This window comes from Saimiri boliviensis, chromosome 7, assembly GCF_048565385.1.
Source record: "Saimiri boliviensis isolate mSaiBol1 chromosome 7, mSaiBol1.pri, whole genome shotgun sequence".
In the NCBI taxonomy this organism is placed as follows: domain Eukaryota; kingdom Metazoa; phylum Chordata; class Mammalia; order Primates; family Cebidae; genus Saimiri; species Saimiri boliviensis.
The window spans coordinates 120,468,326-120,484,672 of record NC_133455.1 but is presented as its reverse complement, the minus strand read 5'-3'; the positions used below and the strand labels follow the sequence as shown (position 1 = coordinate 120,484,672).

Here is a 16,347-nt window from a genome sequence, read left to right as displayed (position 1 = left end):
AAAAAACTTTGCCTTGACAAACTCTCTCACTTTTGTGGGGCTAGGGTAGGGGAGTAGCAACGTTTAGGTATAACCAAGATAATTTAAAAGTTCCTGTATTTAGGCCTACCAGCAATTTGGTGTACTGGGAAATCCTGTAATTCCCCTCCGTTATGTACCCTCTGATAGGACCTGGGTAGAATAAAACCGCTATTTCCAATTGGAGCCTGGAAGTGAAGGCAGTGGCATTATGATGTATTCTAAACTTGAGCTAATACATGACTCTTGGATCACCATATGTATAAAAATAAAAAGGCTAAGAAGAAAAATCCTCTCCCAATTTAAGATTTAAGATTAAAAAATTATCAAGAAAGGGCATCAATTATATTAACATCATATACTTTAAACACAATATCCTGTGGCAGGTAAGCCACAAATGACAATTTTATCTTCCCGCTTCAATATCTTTCACAAAGTGAAATTGTTAATAAATACCTGATGAACTAAAATGGCTTTCCTTCTTAGGGTGGCAGGTTAGATATGAAATGTAATAAGAAATGTAATTTTTTTTAAAAAAGCTGTCTCAAAGAACCTTTTGGGTCAAGTATAAGCTACAAGAGAATGGTATTAAAGAAATGCACAGTTCTATATTTCAGATAAATTAAGAACCATGCTGTACAAAAAAAAAATTTTCACATACATTATATAATTTATAACTACTTTATGATCATTATTTATAACAGCACTCTGTTATCACTGAAATCTTGTGCATATACATAAAAATTTCCAGACAGGCCTCTCTATTCATGTAGTAATTGTCTCTTTTTCTCTTAGTTAATAAGAAAGTCCTTTATTATATGTTCATAATTTTAACTGTGTGTGTGTGTGTGTGTGTGTGTGTGTGTGTGTGAGAGAGAGAGAGAGAGAGAGAGAGAGAGAGTGTGTGTGTATGTATGTGGGGCATGAGAAAGAGAAACAGTAAAATTCTATTACTGACATTTCTAGATTTCTATTCTAATTATGTTACTTAATTACTATATATTTTGGTACTATGACATCCACAATATTTACTACAATTTGCCAACCCTTAAAAAAAAGTTTTATACCCCTTTTTTCAAATATCAAGCTGTCTTGAGTTTAGAAGATCTTAAGGGAATTGTCTCTAGAATCTAAAAATAGCACATTTCCCTTATTTTTTCACTATGGCGATAATTCATTTCCCTAGAAGACCTGGCTAAACCTGGCTTTCCTAGTCAAATGATCAAGTAAATCTCTTTGGACTTCCATATCTTCATCTCTAAAATTAAGAGGAAGAGATCAGGCAGAAAGAACCAAAAGATATACTTAAGTTCCCTTCAAAAAGAAAAAGAAAGAAAGGAAAGGAAAGAATGGAAAGAAAAAAGAAAGGTAAGACAGAGTAAACACTAAACAAAATAATAGGCTATTAACTCGTAATAACACTAAGATATGAGACATCAAAAGACTTTTGTCTTTCTAAAATCAACTGTGATTAGCAGTTTTTCATAAGCCCTTATTCTCACAGAGCATGTTGCATTCAACTAAATTGGTTATTATATGTTCTTTTTCAAAAAGTCCACAATGTAGCTTTTACACAAACATACACAGGTCAAGACAGATTCCTTGGGAATTTTTAAGTATGTTCACTATTCTTAAAAATCAAAACAAGCAGCCCAGTTGGGTGCAGTGGCTCAGGCCTGTAATCCCAGCACTTTGGGAGGCAGAAGCAGGTGGATCACTTGAGCTCAGAAGTTCGAGACCAGCCTGACCAACGTGGAAACCCCATCTCTACTAAAAATACAAAATTAGCCGGACATAGTGGCTCATGCCTGTAATCTCAGCTACTTGAGAGAACCTGGCAGGCAGAGGTTGCAGTGAGCTGAGATCGCACCACTGCACGACAGCCTGGGCAAGAGGAGCAAAACTCCGTCTCAAAAAATCAAGCAAGCGAGCGAGCAAGCAAGCAAGCAACAATACCCATAGATAACTAAGGGCTCAGATGGATAAGGAAAAATCTTTCTCCCTAATAATCTCTATTTCTCCAGGCTAGGCGCGGTGACTCATGCCAGTAATTCCACCATTTTGGGAGGCTGAAATGACAAGATGGCTTGAGGTCAAAAGTTTGAGACCAGCTTGATCAATATAGCAAGACTCCATCTCTAAGTCAAAAAAAATTTTTAATTATTAAAAAACATGAAAAAATAAATCACTTTCTCCAAAAAGTTGCTCCTTCTATTCTACTATAGCCCCAGGCTGCTAGAGTGTGTTGAGTATCTTATCTTCCTATCTCCCTGCTTAACTTACCTCCCTACTTAACTCCAAGACTGAGTTAAGTAGCAGGCACTGTTGGCAGTCTACTACCAGTGATTCCCAAACCCCCTCTTCCTTGCTAACTGTAATCCCTTACTTGGTTTAAGTATCTATCCTGTACTAAAAGAAAAGCAAGCCTCACCTCCAATCGAGAAAGTCATAATTGGCCAAACCCAATCATGGAAGTTCCATTTCCAGTACTTGATCTAGACATGGGCATGTGACCCATAACTGACCAGTGAGATATGAGGCACTATAAAAGAAACTGCTTCTTCTGCTGAATGCTGTCCAGGATGCATGTGATGGCTGAAAATAGGAACATAAGGGGCATTAGACTGAAATACATGCCGAGAATGGCAGAGAGACTTTTGATGACATAACTGAATCTGTCTGGCACTGCCTTACTGTCTATGAAAAATTATAAAAATATCCTTTAAAAATCTGTGCTTTCAGAAGATACTTAAGACAAATATCAAAGGAAATATTTCTATCACTGAACTTTTCTCACTCCATTTTAACAAAGATTATTTGCAACTCAAAGGCAGAGAATAGCCTCTGGATCCTTGCAGTATCTAAAATCAGAGTATACATCTTAAATACACATTCCTTGAATAACTGTGCTAATGTATGTGTGTATGGTGGGAAGAGGAGTTGAGGCTAAAAATGCTGATGACTGAAAAAGACTTAACTAAGTCAAGTCAGAAGTTTAAGACCAGTCTGGGCAACACAGTGAGACCCTATCTCTAGAAATGTTTTTTATTTTGTTTTGTTTTGAAACCGAGTCTTGCTCTGTCACCCAACTTGGAGTGCAACGGCACGATCTCACCTCACTGCAACCTCTGCCTTGCAGGTTAAAGCGATTCTCCTGCCTCAGTCTCCTGAGTAGCTGGGATTACAGGCACGCACCACCACGTCCAGCTAATTTTTGTATTTTTAGTAGAGACGAGGTTTCACCATGTTGGCCAGGCTGGTCTTAAACTCCTGACCTCGTGATCCACTTGCCTCAGCCTCCCAAAGTACTGGGATTACAGGCGTGAGCCACTGCGCCCGGCCTAGAAACTTTTTTTAAAAAAATTAGCCAGGCGTATGGTGGCACACACCTATAGTCCCAGCAATTCAGTGGGACTGAATTTCTAGTACTGGCTTGAGCCCAGGAGTTCAAGGCTGCAGTGTTTATCATTGCATTCCAGTCTGAGTGACAGAGAAAGACTGTATCCAAAAAAAAAAAAAAAAAAAAAAGGGATAACTACACAGTTTCTACTGGGACACTGAACAGAGAACAGAGAACAAAGGACTAATAATACAGGTATACAGGAAATAGAACTGGGGACAAAATCTAAATTTTATCACTAGCAGCGGGTACCATTTATTAGTACAGTACCACACTATACTAACTAAAAGTTATTCTTTCATTTTAACAGCAAAGAATTCTATGTCTTTTACTTTATTCTTTAATCTTATCTACCTATACATAGTACAGTGTTATGCTTCTCACCAAAGAGCTAGAATGGAAAATCAATAGGGTTTTGTACTTGAGACTATAACTTCTACCAAATTTATGATTCTTTATCATAAATTAGAAGCTCTGTCGGTGCCATCAACAAAAAACTACTTTCTCTCAAAATTATGGGCTAAGAATCTCATCTGTCTGCTTCCCAATCTACATCTGTTCTAGTTTCTACCCTTTCCTTTACGCCTGATTTCACCAATAAAAATGTAATGTAGCCTCAGTATGTTCTTTCATTATTATGCCTCAACTGAAGGAAGCATGTGGCCTTCATATTTGAGAATCAACTAATAAACTTTCCCACAAAAAAACAGTTATAAGGCTAAAGTCTAAACTATTAACATTACTGGCACCAAATAAATGTACAGTGTTTAACATTGCTCACTTTCATTTTTCAGTATGTCTTCCATATGTAATATATTTCAGATATACTGCCTGGGAATCAGCTTTTGCTGGTGATTCTGGCAACAATCATTTCTAGTACTGGCATTACAGGCCTTTTTCACTTAAGTCAACAAACAACTCACAAACTTTTAGAAATATGAGCCATTAGTGCATAAGTTGATCTCATGTTAGCAGAGTATAACTATAAATTATATTTTATTAAAAATCTAGGCAATGTTTAATTTCCATATAGTATTACACATAGTAGCTTTTTTTGATTTCAAGAAGCTGATGTGAAGGACAATCTATCATGTAAACAATATACCCATCTATGATGGTTAGTTTTATGTTTTCAATTTTGCTACAGTACTCTGTCTATCAAACACTAATCTAGGTGTTGCCATAAAGGCATTTTTGTAGATGTGGTTAAACCTACAATCAGCTGACTTTATGTAAAGAAGACTACCTTCAATTACATGAGTGGGTCTCATCTAATAACTTACAAGGCAGTAAACTCAGATTTCCTGAGAAATCCTAGCTAAAGACTGAAGTATCAGCTGCTGTCCTAGAGTTCCCAATCCAATGGCCAGCTCAACCAGAAGACAAATTTCAGACTTGCCAGCCCCCAACAACTAAGTAAGCCAATTCCCTGAAATGAAATAAAATATCTATCTGTTACATAAAAAATCCCCTAATGGTTTTGCTGCCTTGAAGAAACCTGATACCATTTTTCACACTAAAATTGGCACATGCAATGTAACTAAAGCATCCGGGATATCCATGACAACATCCAGGTTTTTAACTTTTTTTTGTTGTACCTGTTCTGAGATGGACAAAGAGTGGAAATGCAGAGGTCCTCAGCCCAGCAGAAGACAGACAAAGTCTTTACAACAGAGTAGCCTACATACATTAAAGTGTGTAAGAATAATGAAAACGAACTTACACAAAAGATAAAGATGCTTTTTAAATACACAGAAAGCTGATATGGGTTAAGAACCAGGCAAGCATTAAACACAGCAACCCACAAAAACTATGCTAATAATGTAGTTTCAAGCTTTTGTTAATAACTGACACTGCATAACAATAGTTAACATTTACTGACCTCCACACCCTATTCTGGTGCTTTACATATATTAACACATTTAAACTTAACAACATCTCTGTAAAGTAGGTACTATTAATATCTTCTCTTTAAGGATGGAGAAATGAGGTGGGCTTGGTGGCTCATGCCTGAAATCCTAGCACTTTGGGAGGCTGAGGCAAGAGGAACACTTGAGCCCAGGAGTTCCAGATCAGCAACAGTGAGACCCTGTCTCTACTTTAACCGAGAAAAAAAGAAAAAGAAAAAGAAATAGAGGCACAAGAGGATTACAATAAAAAAGTGGCAAAGCCAAGCCAAGATGTAAACACAAGCTGCCTTGTTCCAGAGTCTGTGCTTTGCCATTCCATGATACCACCTGTGAAAGTAGAGAAATGATGTTATTTTTAAAAAGCAAAAAACTAGTAACTAGTACTAAAATGTTAGGTTTCAACACGGATTTAAAATCTAATATGTTAGGTGTTTAAAAATTAATAATGAAAATTACATAAAATATAGACTACTAGGTGTAAAATGCAAAGAAAATAAATCTCTCTAAGAAAGGAAAGGCAGAAATAAAACACATAGAAAGCAAGAAGACGACCAACTCCAAACATATCAATTATTACTATAAATGTAAATACGTTAAAGTTCTCTATTACAAGAAACCTGTGTAACAGGCTTTAAGGAAAAGACTAGCTAACATTGTTGATTTATAAGAAACACATCAAAATTAAAATGACATAAAAAGGAAGATAAGGGGCCAAGTGCAGTGGCTCACACCTGTAATCCCAGCACTTTTGGAGGCCGAGGTGGGTGGATCACCTGAGGTCAGGAATTCAAGATCAGCCTAACATGGTGAAACCCAGTCTCTACTAAAATATAAAAATCAGCTGGGCATGGTGGTAGGAGCCTGTAATCTCAGCTACTGAGGAGGCTGAGGCAGAAGAATAGCTTGAACCTAGGAGGCAGAAGTTGTAGTGAGCTGAGATCACGCCACTGCACTCCAGCCTGGGCAACAAGAGTGAAATTCCATCTCCAAAAAAAAGGAAGATACAGAAACAGTAAGACAAATGTGAAAAAACAATGATAGTATTAATATAAAAAGGGAATGTGTTAAGCAAAGAGAATTATTTTTAAAACGCTGTATATTTTATACTTTGCCATATGAAACCAAAGGAATCTGAGTAGCATAAATGAAAAGATCTAAAGATCCCAACATCTGCATTTCCTAAGATGCCAGAACAGCACAGTCAGATTATATTGAGCCCCACAATCAACAAACCTCATCCACTGTACTTACCAGTTTTCAATGCCCAACTCAAATAAAAGCAGACAACCAAGGCTCATGGGATTACTTGAATAAAGCCTTTAAAATTAAAGAGTATCCAATCTACATGGGAAGCTAATAATAAAAACAACTAAAATCAATAATAAATAACAACCAAAAAAAGTAACCTGGAAAAGTCAGGGTAATGTGGTAACTCATGCCTGTAATCCCAGCACTTTAGGAGGTTGAGGTAGAAGAATTGCTTGAGCCCAGGAGTTTGAAACTGGCTTGGGCAACATAGCAAGACCTCATCTCTACAAATCAATCAATTAATCAATCAATCAATCAGCTGGGCACTACTCAGATCCCTAGTTCTATATGCCAAAGCCAAAGTACAGCTTATGCTTTATGTGATTTCTACTTTAGATATTTTATTGAAACTTTTTATTTACAGTCTAATATATGGTGTTTTAAATGATAAAGTTCACTGGAACTTCCAGGCTCCAGTGAACTCCTAGCCTAGGAGTTCCCGTGAACTAGTTGTGATGAACCATGATCACACCACTGTACTATACTGGGCAACAGAGCAAGATCCCATCTTAGAAAAAAAAGAAAAGTAGAAGCTATAAACGAAGTGAAAACTTCAAGAAGGAAAAAACCCTCTAAAAACAGAAAATGTATACATAAACAAGAGGCTACTAAAAAAGAAAAACAAAATCTCTTGGAAGGTAAAAATATAAAATTAAACTCAATAGTATATGATCAAGCTATGACTTTCCATGAGGAAATCTCATAAAAAACAAAACCAAAAAATAATATGAAAAAAAGGAGAAAAAGATATGGATAGGCTGGGCACCGTGGCTTACACCTGTAATCCCAGCACTTTGGGAGGCCAAGGCAGGCGGATCATGAGGTTAGGAGTTGACACCAGCCTGGCCAACATGATGAAACTCCATCTCTTCTAAAAATACAAAAATAAGGCTGGGCATGGTGGCTCATGCCTGTAATCCCAGAACTTTGGGAGGCCAAGGCAGCTGGTTCATCTGATGTCAGGAGTTCGAGATTAGCATGACCAGCATGGAGAAACCCCACCTCTATTAAAAATACAAAATTAGCTGGGTGTGGTGGCCCAGGCCTGTAATATCAGCTACTTAGGAGGCTGAGGCAGGGGAACTGCTTGAACCCAGGAGACAGAGGTTGCACTGAGCCGAGATCATGCCATTGCACTCTAGCTCTAGGCAACGGAGCAAGACTCCATCTTTGGTGGGAAAAATGATACGAATATTAGATCATTCATCTGCGAGAACTAACTGGAGTTAGTTCTGTGTATATGTAACAGGAGTTCTAGAAGGGGCAACATAAAAAACAGAAGGCAAAAAATGAAATGAGTAGAAGGTAAATTTTCAGAATTGATGGCCAGTGAGTTTCTAGACAAAAAGCCACAATGGGAAAAAGAGACCCATACTAAGGCACATCGCCAAAATTTTTAAATGCTGAGGACGAGACCAAAAAAAAAAAAAAAACCTAAAAACTTCCGGGGGGTGGGGGGTGGGGGTGGGGATAGGTTACAGGAAACAGAGAATCCTACTGGCCACAAACTTTAACAGCAATACCAGCAGCTAGAAAAAAAAAATGCCTTTAAAATTCTGAAATAAATTATTTCCAATGTGATCCAAACTACCTATTAAAGACGCGAGGGAAAGGAAGATGAAGAAAGATATTTTCAGACATGCAAGGTCTCAAAAATATAGTTATCTCCCAAATGATCTTTCTCAGAGTTATGAAGCTATACTTTTACAAATGAGGAGACCAAGAAAGAGAAAGAAATGGGATTCTGGAAGTAGGATAAAAAATCAGCTAGATATAAGAAGAATCTCCAAAATGAGAACGAAGGAAGATCCCCAACCTGAGCATCAACCTAGAATGCAACCAGTACAAATTGGTGAAGTTTAGAAGTTTAAGAGAGGTTATCTCCAAAAAAGAAGAACATCTGAAAGTTTTAATGTAGTGACAGGAGATGTACACAACTGTGAGCAAAGACTTCAGGAAAATAGTAATAAATATCTTGACTGTGGTACTTACTGACTGTGGTAATGGTTTCATGGGTGGGTGTGTGTGTGTGTGTGTGTGTGTGTGTGTAAACTTATTAAATTTGTACTTTTAAAATACGGGCATTTTTTATGTCAATTATACCTAAATGCTATTTTTAAAAATAAAAACAAGAAATGCCAACAAAAATATTCATATTAAATGCTAATATACATTATAAGACACAATCACATGAAAGGTAAAAATTTAAAAACTGTAAGAAAAATCTAGGCAGACAATAAACCAGGTGAAAATTCACTAAAATGCTGCCAGTACCATTTTTAGATGGTGGAAACATTGGTAGTTTTTCTATTTCTGGATTTTTCAAACTCTGTATAATGAGCAAGTATTAATACTTTTATAATAAAAACTTTTACAATGAATACATTTTCTGCAACCTGCAACTGGGGAAGAGAACTCAGAACAGATCATCTATGCCAGCAACTACTGATAATTCACTATTGATAATTTTTATCACCAGCTTCTTGAGATGATAGGGAAAGGTTGCTGAAGAACAGTTTAACAAAAGGTACTTGGTATTGAGAAATTGAGCTGTCCAGTAATAGTAGCCAATTAAAAAAAAAAAATTCCTATTGCTTCTCAGCCTTTTGGCTATGATTAAATGTAAAAATATTCCTTGGGCCAGGCGTGGTGGTGGCTTATGCCTGTAATCCCAGATTATGGGAGGCCAAGGCGGGCAGATCACCTGAGGTCAGGAGTTCAAGTCCAGCCTGGTCAACATGGTGAAACCCTGTCTCTAATAAAAATGCAAAAATTAAGGCCATGCGCGGTGGCTCAAGCCTGTAATCCCAGCACTTCGGGAGGCCGAGGCGGGTGGATCACAAGGTCAAGAGATCAAGAACATCCTGGTCAACATGGTGAAACCCCGTCTCTACTAAAAATACAAACATTAGCTGGGCATGGTGGTGCGTGCCTGTAATTCCAGCCACTCAGGAGGCTGAGGCAGAATTGCCTGATCCCAGGAGGTGGAGGTTGCGGTGAGCCGAGATCGCGCCATTGCACTCCAGCCTGGGTAACAAGAGTGAAACTCTGTCTCAAAAAAAAAAAAAAAAAAAAAAATGCAAAAATTAACTGGGAGTAGTGGCAAGTGCCTGTAATCCCAGTTACCCAAGAGGCTGAGGCAGGAGAATCACTGGAACCCAGTGGGGCAGAGGCTGCAGTGAGCTGAGACTGCACCACTGTACTCCAGCCTGGGCGACAGAGCAAGACTCCATCTCAAAACAAAACAAAACAAAAACAAAAAAGAACTTAAAAAAAAATTCCTTCAAGATTGACACATCTGGGCTTTAAATAAATAAATAAAATACAATTTCTTTAGAGATGAGAATCTCTGATGCCCAGTTTGGAGTACAGTGGCACAATCATAGCTCACTGTGGTCTCAAACTCCTCAGCTCAAGTAGCTGAGACTATAGGCACACGCCACTGTGCCTGGATAATTTTGTATGTGTTTTTGGTGGAGACAGCATCTCAGTTTGTTGCCTAGCCTGGTCTCAAACTCCTGGGCTCAAGCAATTCTCCCACCTAGGCCTCCCAAAGTGCTGGGATTATAGAAATGTATGTGTCACCATGCCCAGCCCCAAGTATGGTTACTGACTACTTCACTGAAATGTTGCTGGTGTGAACTGAGATATGTTAAGTGTAAAACACACAGCAGATTTTTAAGATGTAATAGAAAAGAATATATAATATTTTTATAATCTTTACACTGATTATACGCTGAAATGATGTTTAGGTCAGGCACAGTGGCTCACATTAATAATCCCAGCACTTTGGCAGGCCGAGACAGGAGGATCACTTGAGGCCAGGAGTTCAAGACCAGCATGGGTAACATAGTGAGACCCCCATCTCTACAAAAAAATTTAAATATTAGCAGGGTGTGGTGGCACATGCTTGTAGTCCCAGCTACTTGGAAGGCTGAGGCCGGAGGATTGCTTAAGCCCAGTAGTTTAAAGCTGCAGTGAGCCATGATCGTGTACCATTTACTGCACTCCGGTCTGGGTGACAGAGCAAGACCCTGTCTCAGAAAAAAAAAAAGAGATATACTGGATTATATGAAATATATTATCAAATTAATTCCACCTGTTTTTTTAAATGTGGCTACTAGAAAATTTAAACTAGGTTGGGCACAGTGGCTCACGTCTGTAATCCCAGCACTTTGGGAGGCCAAGGCAGGCAGATCACTTGAGGTCAGGAGTTTGAGACCAACTCGGCCAACATGGTAAAACCCTGTCTCTATAAACATACAAAAATCAGCCAGGCATGGTGGTGCATGCCTGCACCCCTAGCTGCTTGGGAGGCTAAGGCAGAAGAATCGCTTAAACCTGGGAGGTGGAGGTTGCAGTGAGCAGAGATTGTGCCAGTGCACTTCAGCCTGGGTGACAGAGCAAGACTGTCTCAAAAAAAGAAAAGAAAATTTAAACTACATATGAGATACACATTATGTTTCTATTGAATAGTGCTGAATTAGGACTTTTTTAGAAATCTACTTAACCTATCAGAGATACACTTAAGATGGGAGTCTCTTATTACAACTTTATCCTTGGATTTCAATTAGATTTCAAATTTCTCATTAATTTCACAGACTTAGGAACACCAGACATATCCAGTGTTATTCAACTAAGCCTTCTAAGACTGGATCTCTGATTTCAGAAACATTATTCTATCAAATAGTTCCCTCTGTTTTCTCAACTATAAAATAGGAATAACAACATACTATGTAGTTACTGAGAGAACTAAATAAGATATACTACAGGACAATTAAGTGGCATGTTACGGACTTGCTATATCGGTCAGCCAGCAATGTAACTACTTCTACAATATTTTCTCTCAAAATGCAACATTTACATGCAGGCCTAGTAAAATTATAATTAGGTCATGAACTTTCAGGGTCACTTTAGACCAAAAATCTCAGCAGTTACTTTCCAAAGTCAGTCTACGACAATGATTTAAATTATATAAAACTTCAGGCCAGGCACAGTGGTTTATGCCTATAATCCCAGCACTTTGGGAAGCTGAGGCCAGTGGATCACCTGAGGTTGGGAATTAAGAGACCAGCCTCACCAACATAGAGAAACCCATCTCTACTAAAAATACAAAATTCGCTGGGCATGGTGGCATATGCCTATAACCCCAGCTACTCAGGAGGCTGAGGCAGAATTGCTTGAACCCAGGAGGTAGAGGTTGCAGTGAGCTGAAACACCACCACTAGACTCCAGCCTGGGCAACAAGAGCAAAACTCTGTCTCAAAAAAAAATAATAAATAAAAATTTAAAAAATAAAATATATAAAACTTCAAACTGTACTGTGAGTCTTCCACATTTTTTATTGTTATTTAAAATAATCCAGCCAAGTACACAAAACTGTCATTTTCAGATGAAGAAAAAGGCTTAGAAGTTGAGTAAGATATCCAGATTTACAAAAATATTAATATTGCCAGAAAACTTCATTTTAAATCATTAGATTTTTAAAATAGGACAAAAATCCTATGAGAACTCAAACTACTGGGGAGGGGGAACAAAGAAATCTGACAGAACTAGAGAAGACCGGGAATTTTAATTTAAATTCTCAAAAAAACAAGAGTTATCTCGATTATTAGAACACAAAGCATAAAGCCCACTTATTTAAAATAAGAGCACATTTATACTCTAAAATTAAATCTGTAGTCTCCACAAAATATCTTTTAAAAACTCAAATCCAAAAAGGTTCTGAAGATTTTTAGTGCCATTGGTTTGTGTTATAGTTACAATACTGTGCCTATCAATGAGACTAAATAAAAAGCAAAAATAAAACATCATTTATCTACATTGAAGAACAGCAATTATAAAACTTTACATGCACCTAACTTCAGCTGTTACACAAAATCATAATCACTTGTTCCTTTCTTTCTTTTTTTTTTTTTTGAGACGGAGTTTCGCTCTTGTTACCCAGCCTGGAGTGCAATGGCGCGATCTCGGCTCACCGCAACCTCCGCCTCCTGGGCTCAGGCAATTCTCCTGCCTCAGCCTCCTGAGTAGCTGGGATTACAGGCATGCACCACCACGCCCAGCTAACTTTTTGTATTTTTAGTAGAGACGGGGTTTCACCATGTTGACCAGGATGGTTTCGATCTCTCGACCTTGTGATCCACCCACCTCGGCCTCCCAAAGTGCTGGGATTACAGGCCACTTGTTCCTTTCTAAGAAGGAATACAGTGTTCAGAGCTTATGTTATTATTCAAGAACAATGACAAGAGCTAAAATTAATATAGCCACTAGCTTTTCATTTTGTGGCAAATAGCTCCCAATAACTTACCGTTTGATTTAATTAAGTGGTTAAAAGGATCTAACTTCCAGTTTATACTCTAAATACAATGTTTTTCAAAGAGTGGACGGTAAACAGTTTTCCCCCGCTGTGGAAAAGCAGTTTTTCATTTTTCCAAAAATTGTACCAAAGTAAAGCAAAGTTCTAGATGATGGAGGCATATTGTGTAGGTGTTAGCAGTAGTACCCTCACTATGTACTCACTGGACAGTAGTACAACCCCAAGAAAAGGATGGTTAACAGTTTTTGTTGCTGTTGTTGTTAAGGAAATAAAAAACAGCTCAATGCTAGTAAGGAAACTATTCTGTGAAACTTTCATTTTTTTGTGTGCACATATACTGGGTCACAATGTAAATGTTCTAAGAATGGGTCTCAAAAAGGTTTGAAAGCCACTGCAAAGTAGCATTATACATTCAGTAATTGGAGGAGTGTTGCAGGAATCAGACTGTACCAAGGTAAAAATCCTTTTTGACTGTGAGAGGATAAGAAGCATATTTAAGGCATGAGCCTAAAGCTGACTGGATTATCCAACTCCACCACTCACTTTACTCATCAGACAACAAACTTACCTAAGGTCATTCTTCTATAGTTTGCATTAGAACTAAGTCTCCCACTCTAATTCTCAAATTAAGCTGCAGAAAGCAAGGAAGTATTAATTCAGAATTTCCTATTTGGTTTTCAGTAACCAAAAGAAACTGCAGCTTAACACATGCAACTATTTCCTCAAATACTATTCTACCAGATTAATGACCATGCCAGCTCTCCCATTAAAAGCTTTTTCTAGCTAGTTACTTGGTACTTAGCTTTTTATAGCACTTTTCTTTTCCCATTATGCTCAGCAGTGCATGCAACACACTACATTTAGGAATGCAACAGACTTCCTTTGGGAATGCATAACCGTGGCCATAAATATGACTGAAATTTTCATGAATTTCTATAATGTGTCTAAACTTAGAAGCAAAGTACTACAAAATCAAGTTAAATCAGACCACATTTTGTGACTAGGGTACTCACTATTAAAACATCATATGTATTCTAAGAGGTATCATTCAAAACTTGAAGTATATCCAAAATACTCCATTCCCATCTCCTGATAAATAAATCTTCACTGACAACTGAGTCGGTAAGGAGACAAACAAGTTAAGGACAGAAGTTAAAACTGAATTAGATGGGGCAGATTATCACAGCTTCATACTATAAGCAAAGGTTTATTTCTACATCCTCTTTCCTAATATCCACGATAAACTCCTTTCAAAGAACCCAAAAAAAGGTGCCTCAAATTATTTCCATAAAGAAAACATTATTCCCTATTAAGCAATTCTGTTAATGACTATCTACAAAATTCCAAATTAAAAAAATTGCAAAACACTGGGAATGGCAGAGATACTGAGCCTTATTACGACTAGCCAAGCTGGTGAAGCACACAAAAAATGCAGGCAAGAGAAAAAGGAAGCTGAGTCAAGTACAGAGTCCTTTGCATCCACAGAGAAAATGCCTTATTTTTATTTCTGAAACTTGCAGTATAAAGACCAAAAAAATCAACTATTTTAATTGGACAGTCCAGTCAATTCACATGGCTGTATGTGAAATTTTATTTCAGAAAATTAAGGGAAAGGAGCCAGGCACAGTGGTTCACACCTGTAATCTCAGCACTTTGGGAGGCTAAGGCAGGTAGATCACTTGAAGTCAGGAGTTCAAGACCAGCCTGGCCAACATGGTAAAACCCCGTCTCTACTAAAAATACAAAGATGATCCAGGTGGGGTGGTGTGCACCTGTAATCCCAGCTACTCAGGAGGCTGAGGCAGAAGAATTGCTTGAACCTGGAAGGTGGAGGCTTGCAGTGAGCCCAGATCGTGCCACTGCACTCCAGCCTGGGTGACAAAGCACGACTATGTCTCAAAAAAAAAAAAAAAAAAAAAAAAAAAAAAAGAAAGAAAGAAAAAAGAAAGAAAGAAAAGAAAATTAAGGAAAAGGGAATTTATAGTGTGTCTATGCATTTTAATGTTATATTCACAGCAAGATACCCTAAATTACTTTCCCAACAGGGAATTCTAAATCTAAAAGCAAATACCACTCACATGTCAAATAAAATCATTGCCAAAAATTTACTCACTCGTTTTTATAAAATGTTATGAAAATGAGTACATTCTTCAACTCTTGGAAGAGCAGACAATATGATTTAGAAAAAAAAACACATAATTAGTGGCAATTTTAACAGATGAGAATGCTCTCCCACTGAACTTTATAAAAACAAAACAAAATCCAGACTTCATCTGTTTTACATTTTAGAGCAGCAAAATCCCTAATTTCTCGTTTCCCAAATAATATTCACCATTATTGTTTACTCCCCCTGAAATGTTTATTCCTCCCTGAGTTCCAAGATTCCCAGGTATGGATTTTGAATTTCCCGAACCTTCCTATGACTCTGTGGAGTTCACCAGAAAGAACATCAGAGAGAGGTCATACCTGTGTTAATAACTATTATTATCAGTATTACTAAGAATTTAAAATTTTTTCTCTAGAGTTTTTATATTTTAATAAGTCATTCATAATCTCGAGCTCTAATCACAATGAGTGTTAGCATGAGAGATATCTTCTTCCAATTTCTACAAACTTTTCTTTAAAAAGAAGAAAAAAAAAAAAGACTATTAGCTGGGTATGGTGGCTCACACATATAATCCCCGAACTTTGGGAGGCAGAAGCAGGTGGATCACTTGAGGTCAGGAGTTCAATATCAGCCTGGCCAACAAGATGAAACCCCATCTCTCCTAAAAATACAAAAAATTAGCCAGGTGTGGTGGCCTGTGCCTGTAATCCCAGGTATTGGGAGCCTGAGGCAGGAAAATCGCTTGAGCCGGTGAGGCAGAGGTTGCAGTGAGCTGAGATTGCACCACTGCACTCCAGCCTGGGTGACAGAGCAAGACTCCATCTCAAAAAGAAACAAACAAATAAAGACTATTTTACATATATTTTGAGGTTTTCAATGCCTTTGAAACTAAAACATCAAACAACAATCATGGGTATGAAAATTTTAAATATTTGCTGGGTGCAGTGGCTCACACCTATAATCCCAGCCCTTTGGGAGGCCGAGGCAGGCAGACCACCTGAGGTTGGGAGCTCGAGCCCAACCTGAACAACATAGAGAAACCCCATCTCTACTAAAAATACAAAAATTAGCTGGGTATGGTGGCACACACCTGTAGTCTCAGCTACTCAGGAAGCTGAGGCAGGAGAATAGCTTGAACCTGAGAGGCAGAGGCTGCAGTGGGCCGAGATGGCGCCACTGCACTCCAGCTTGGTGACAGAGCGAGATTCCATCTCAAAAAACAGAAAAAAATCCACCACATTGAGCTCTAACTTTAACTTCACATTTTTAAAATGTAATAGCAAAC

The 16,347-nt window shown here is 37.9% G+C and overlaps 1 protein-coding gene and 1 non-coding gene across 25 annotated transcripts in view; both read right to left on the bottom strand.

Moving 5' to 3' along the window:
• The window catches only part of WNK1 (WNK lysine deficient protein kinase 1), a 145,093-nt gene that overhangs the window by 114,532 nt on the left and 14,214 nt on the right, over positions 1-16,347 (bottom strand). The gene's annotated exons all lie outside the window — the stretch shown is intronic.
• LOC120360819 (U4atac minor spliceosomal RNA) lies at positions 13,066-13,191 on the bottom strand. Its single transcript, XR_005577236.1, has one exon. It is a non-coding gene; the product is annotated as a U4atac minor spliceosomal RNA (small nuclear RNA).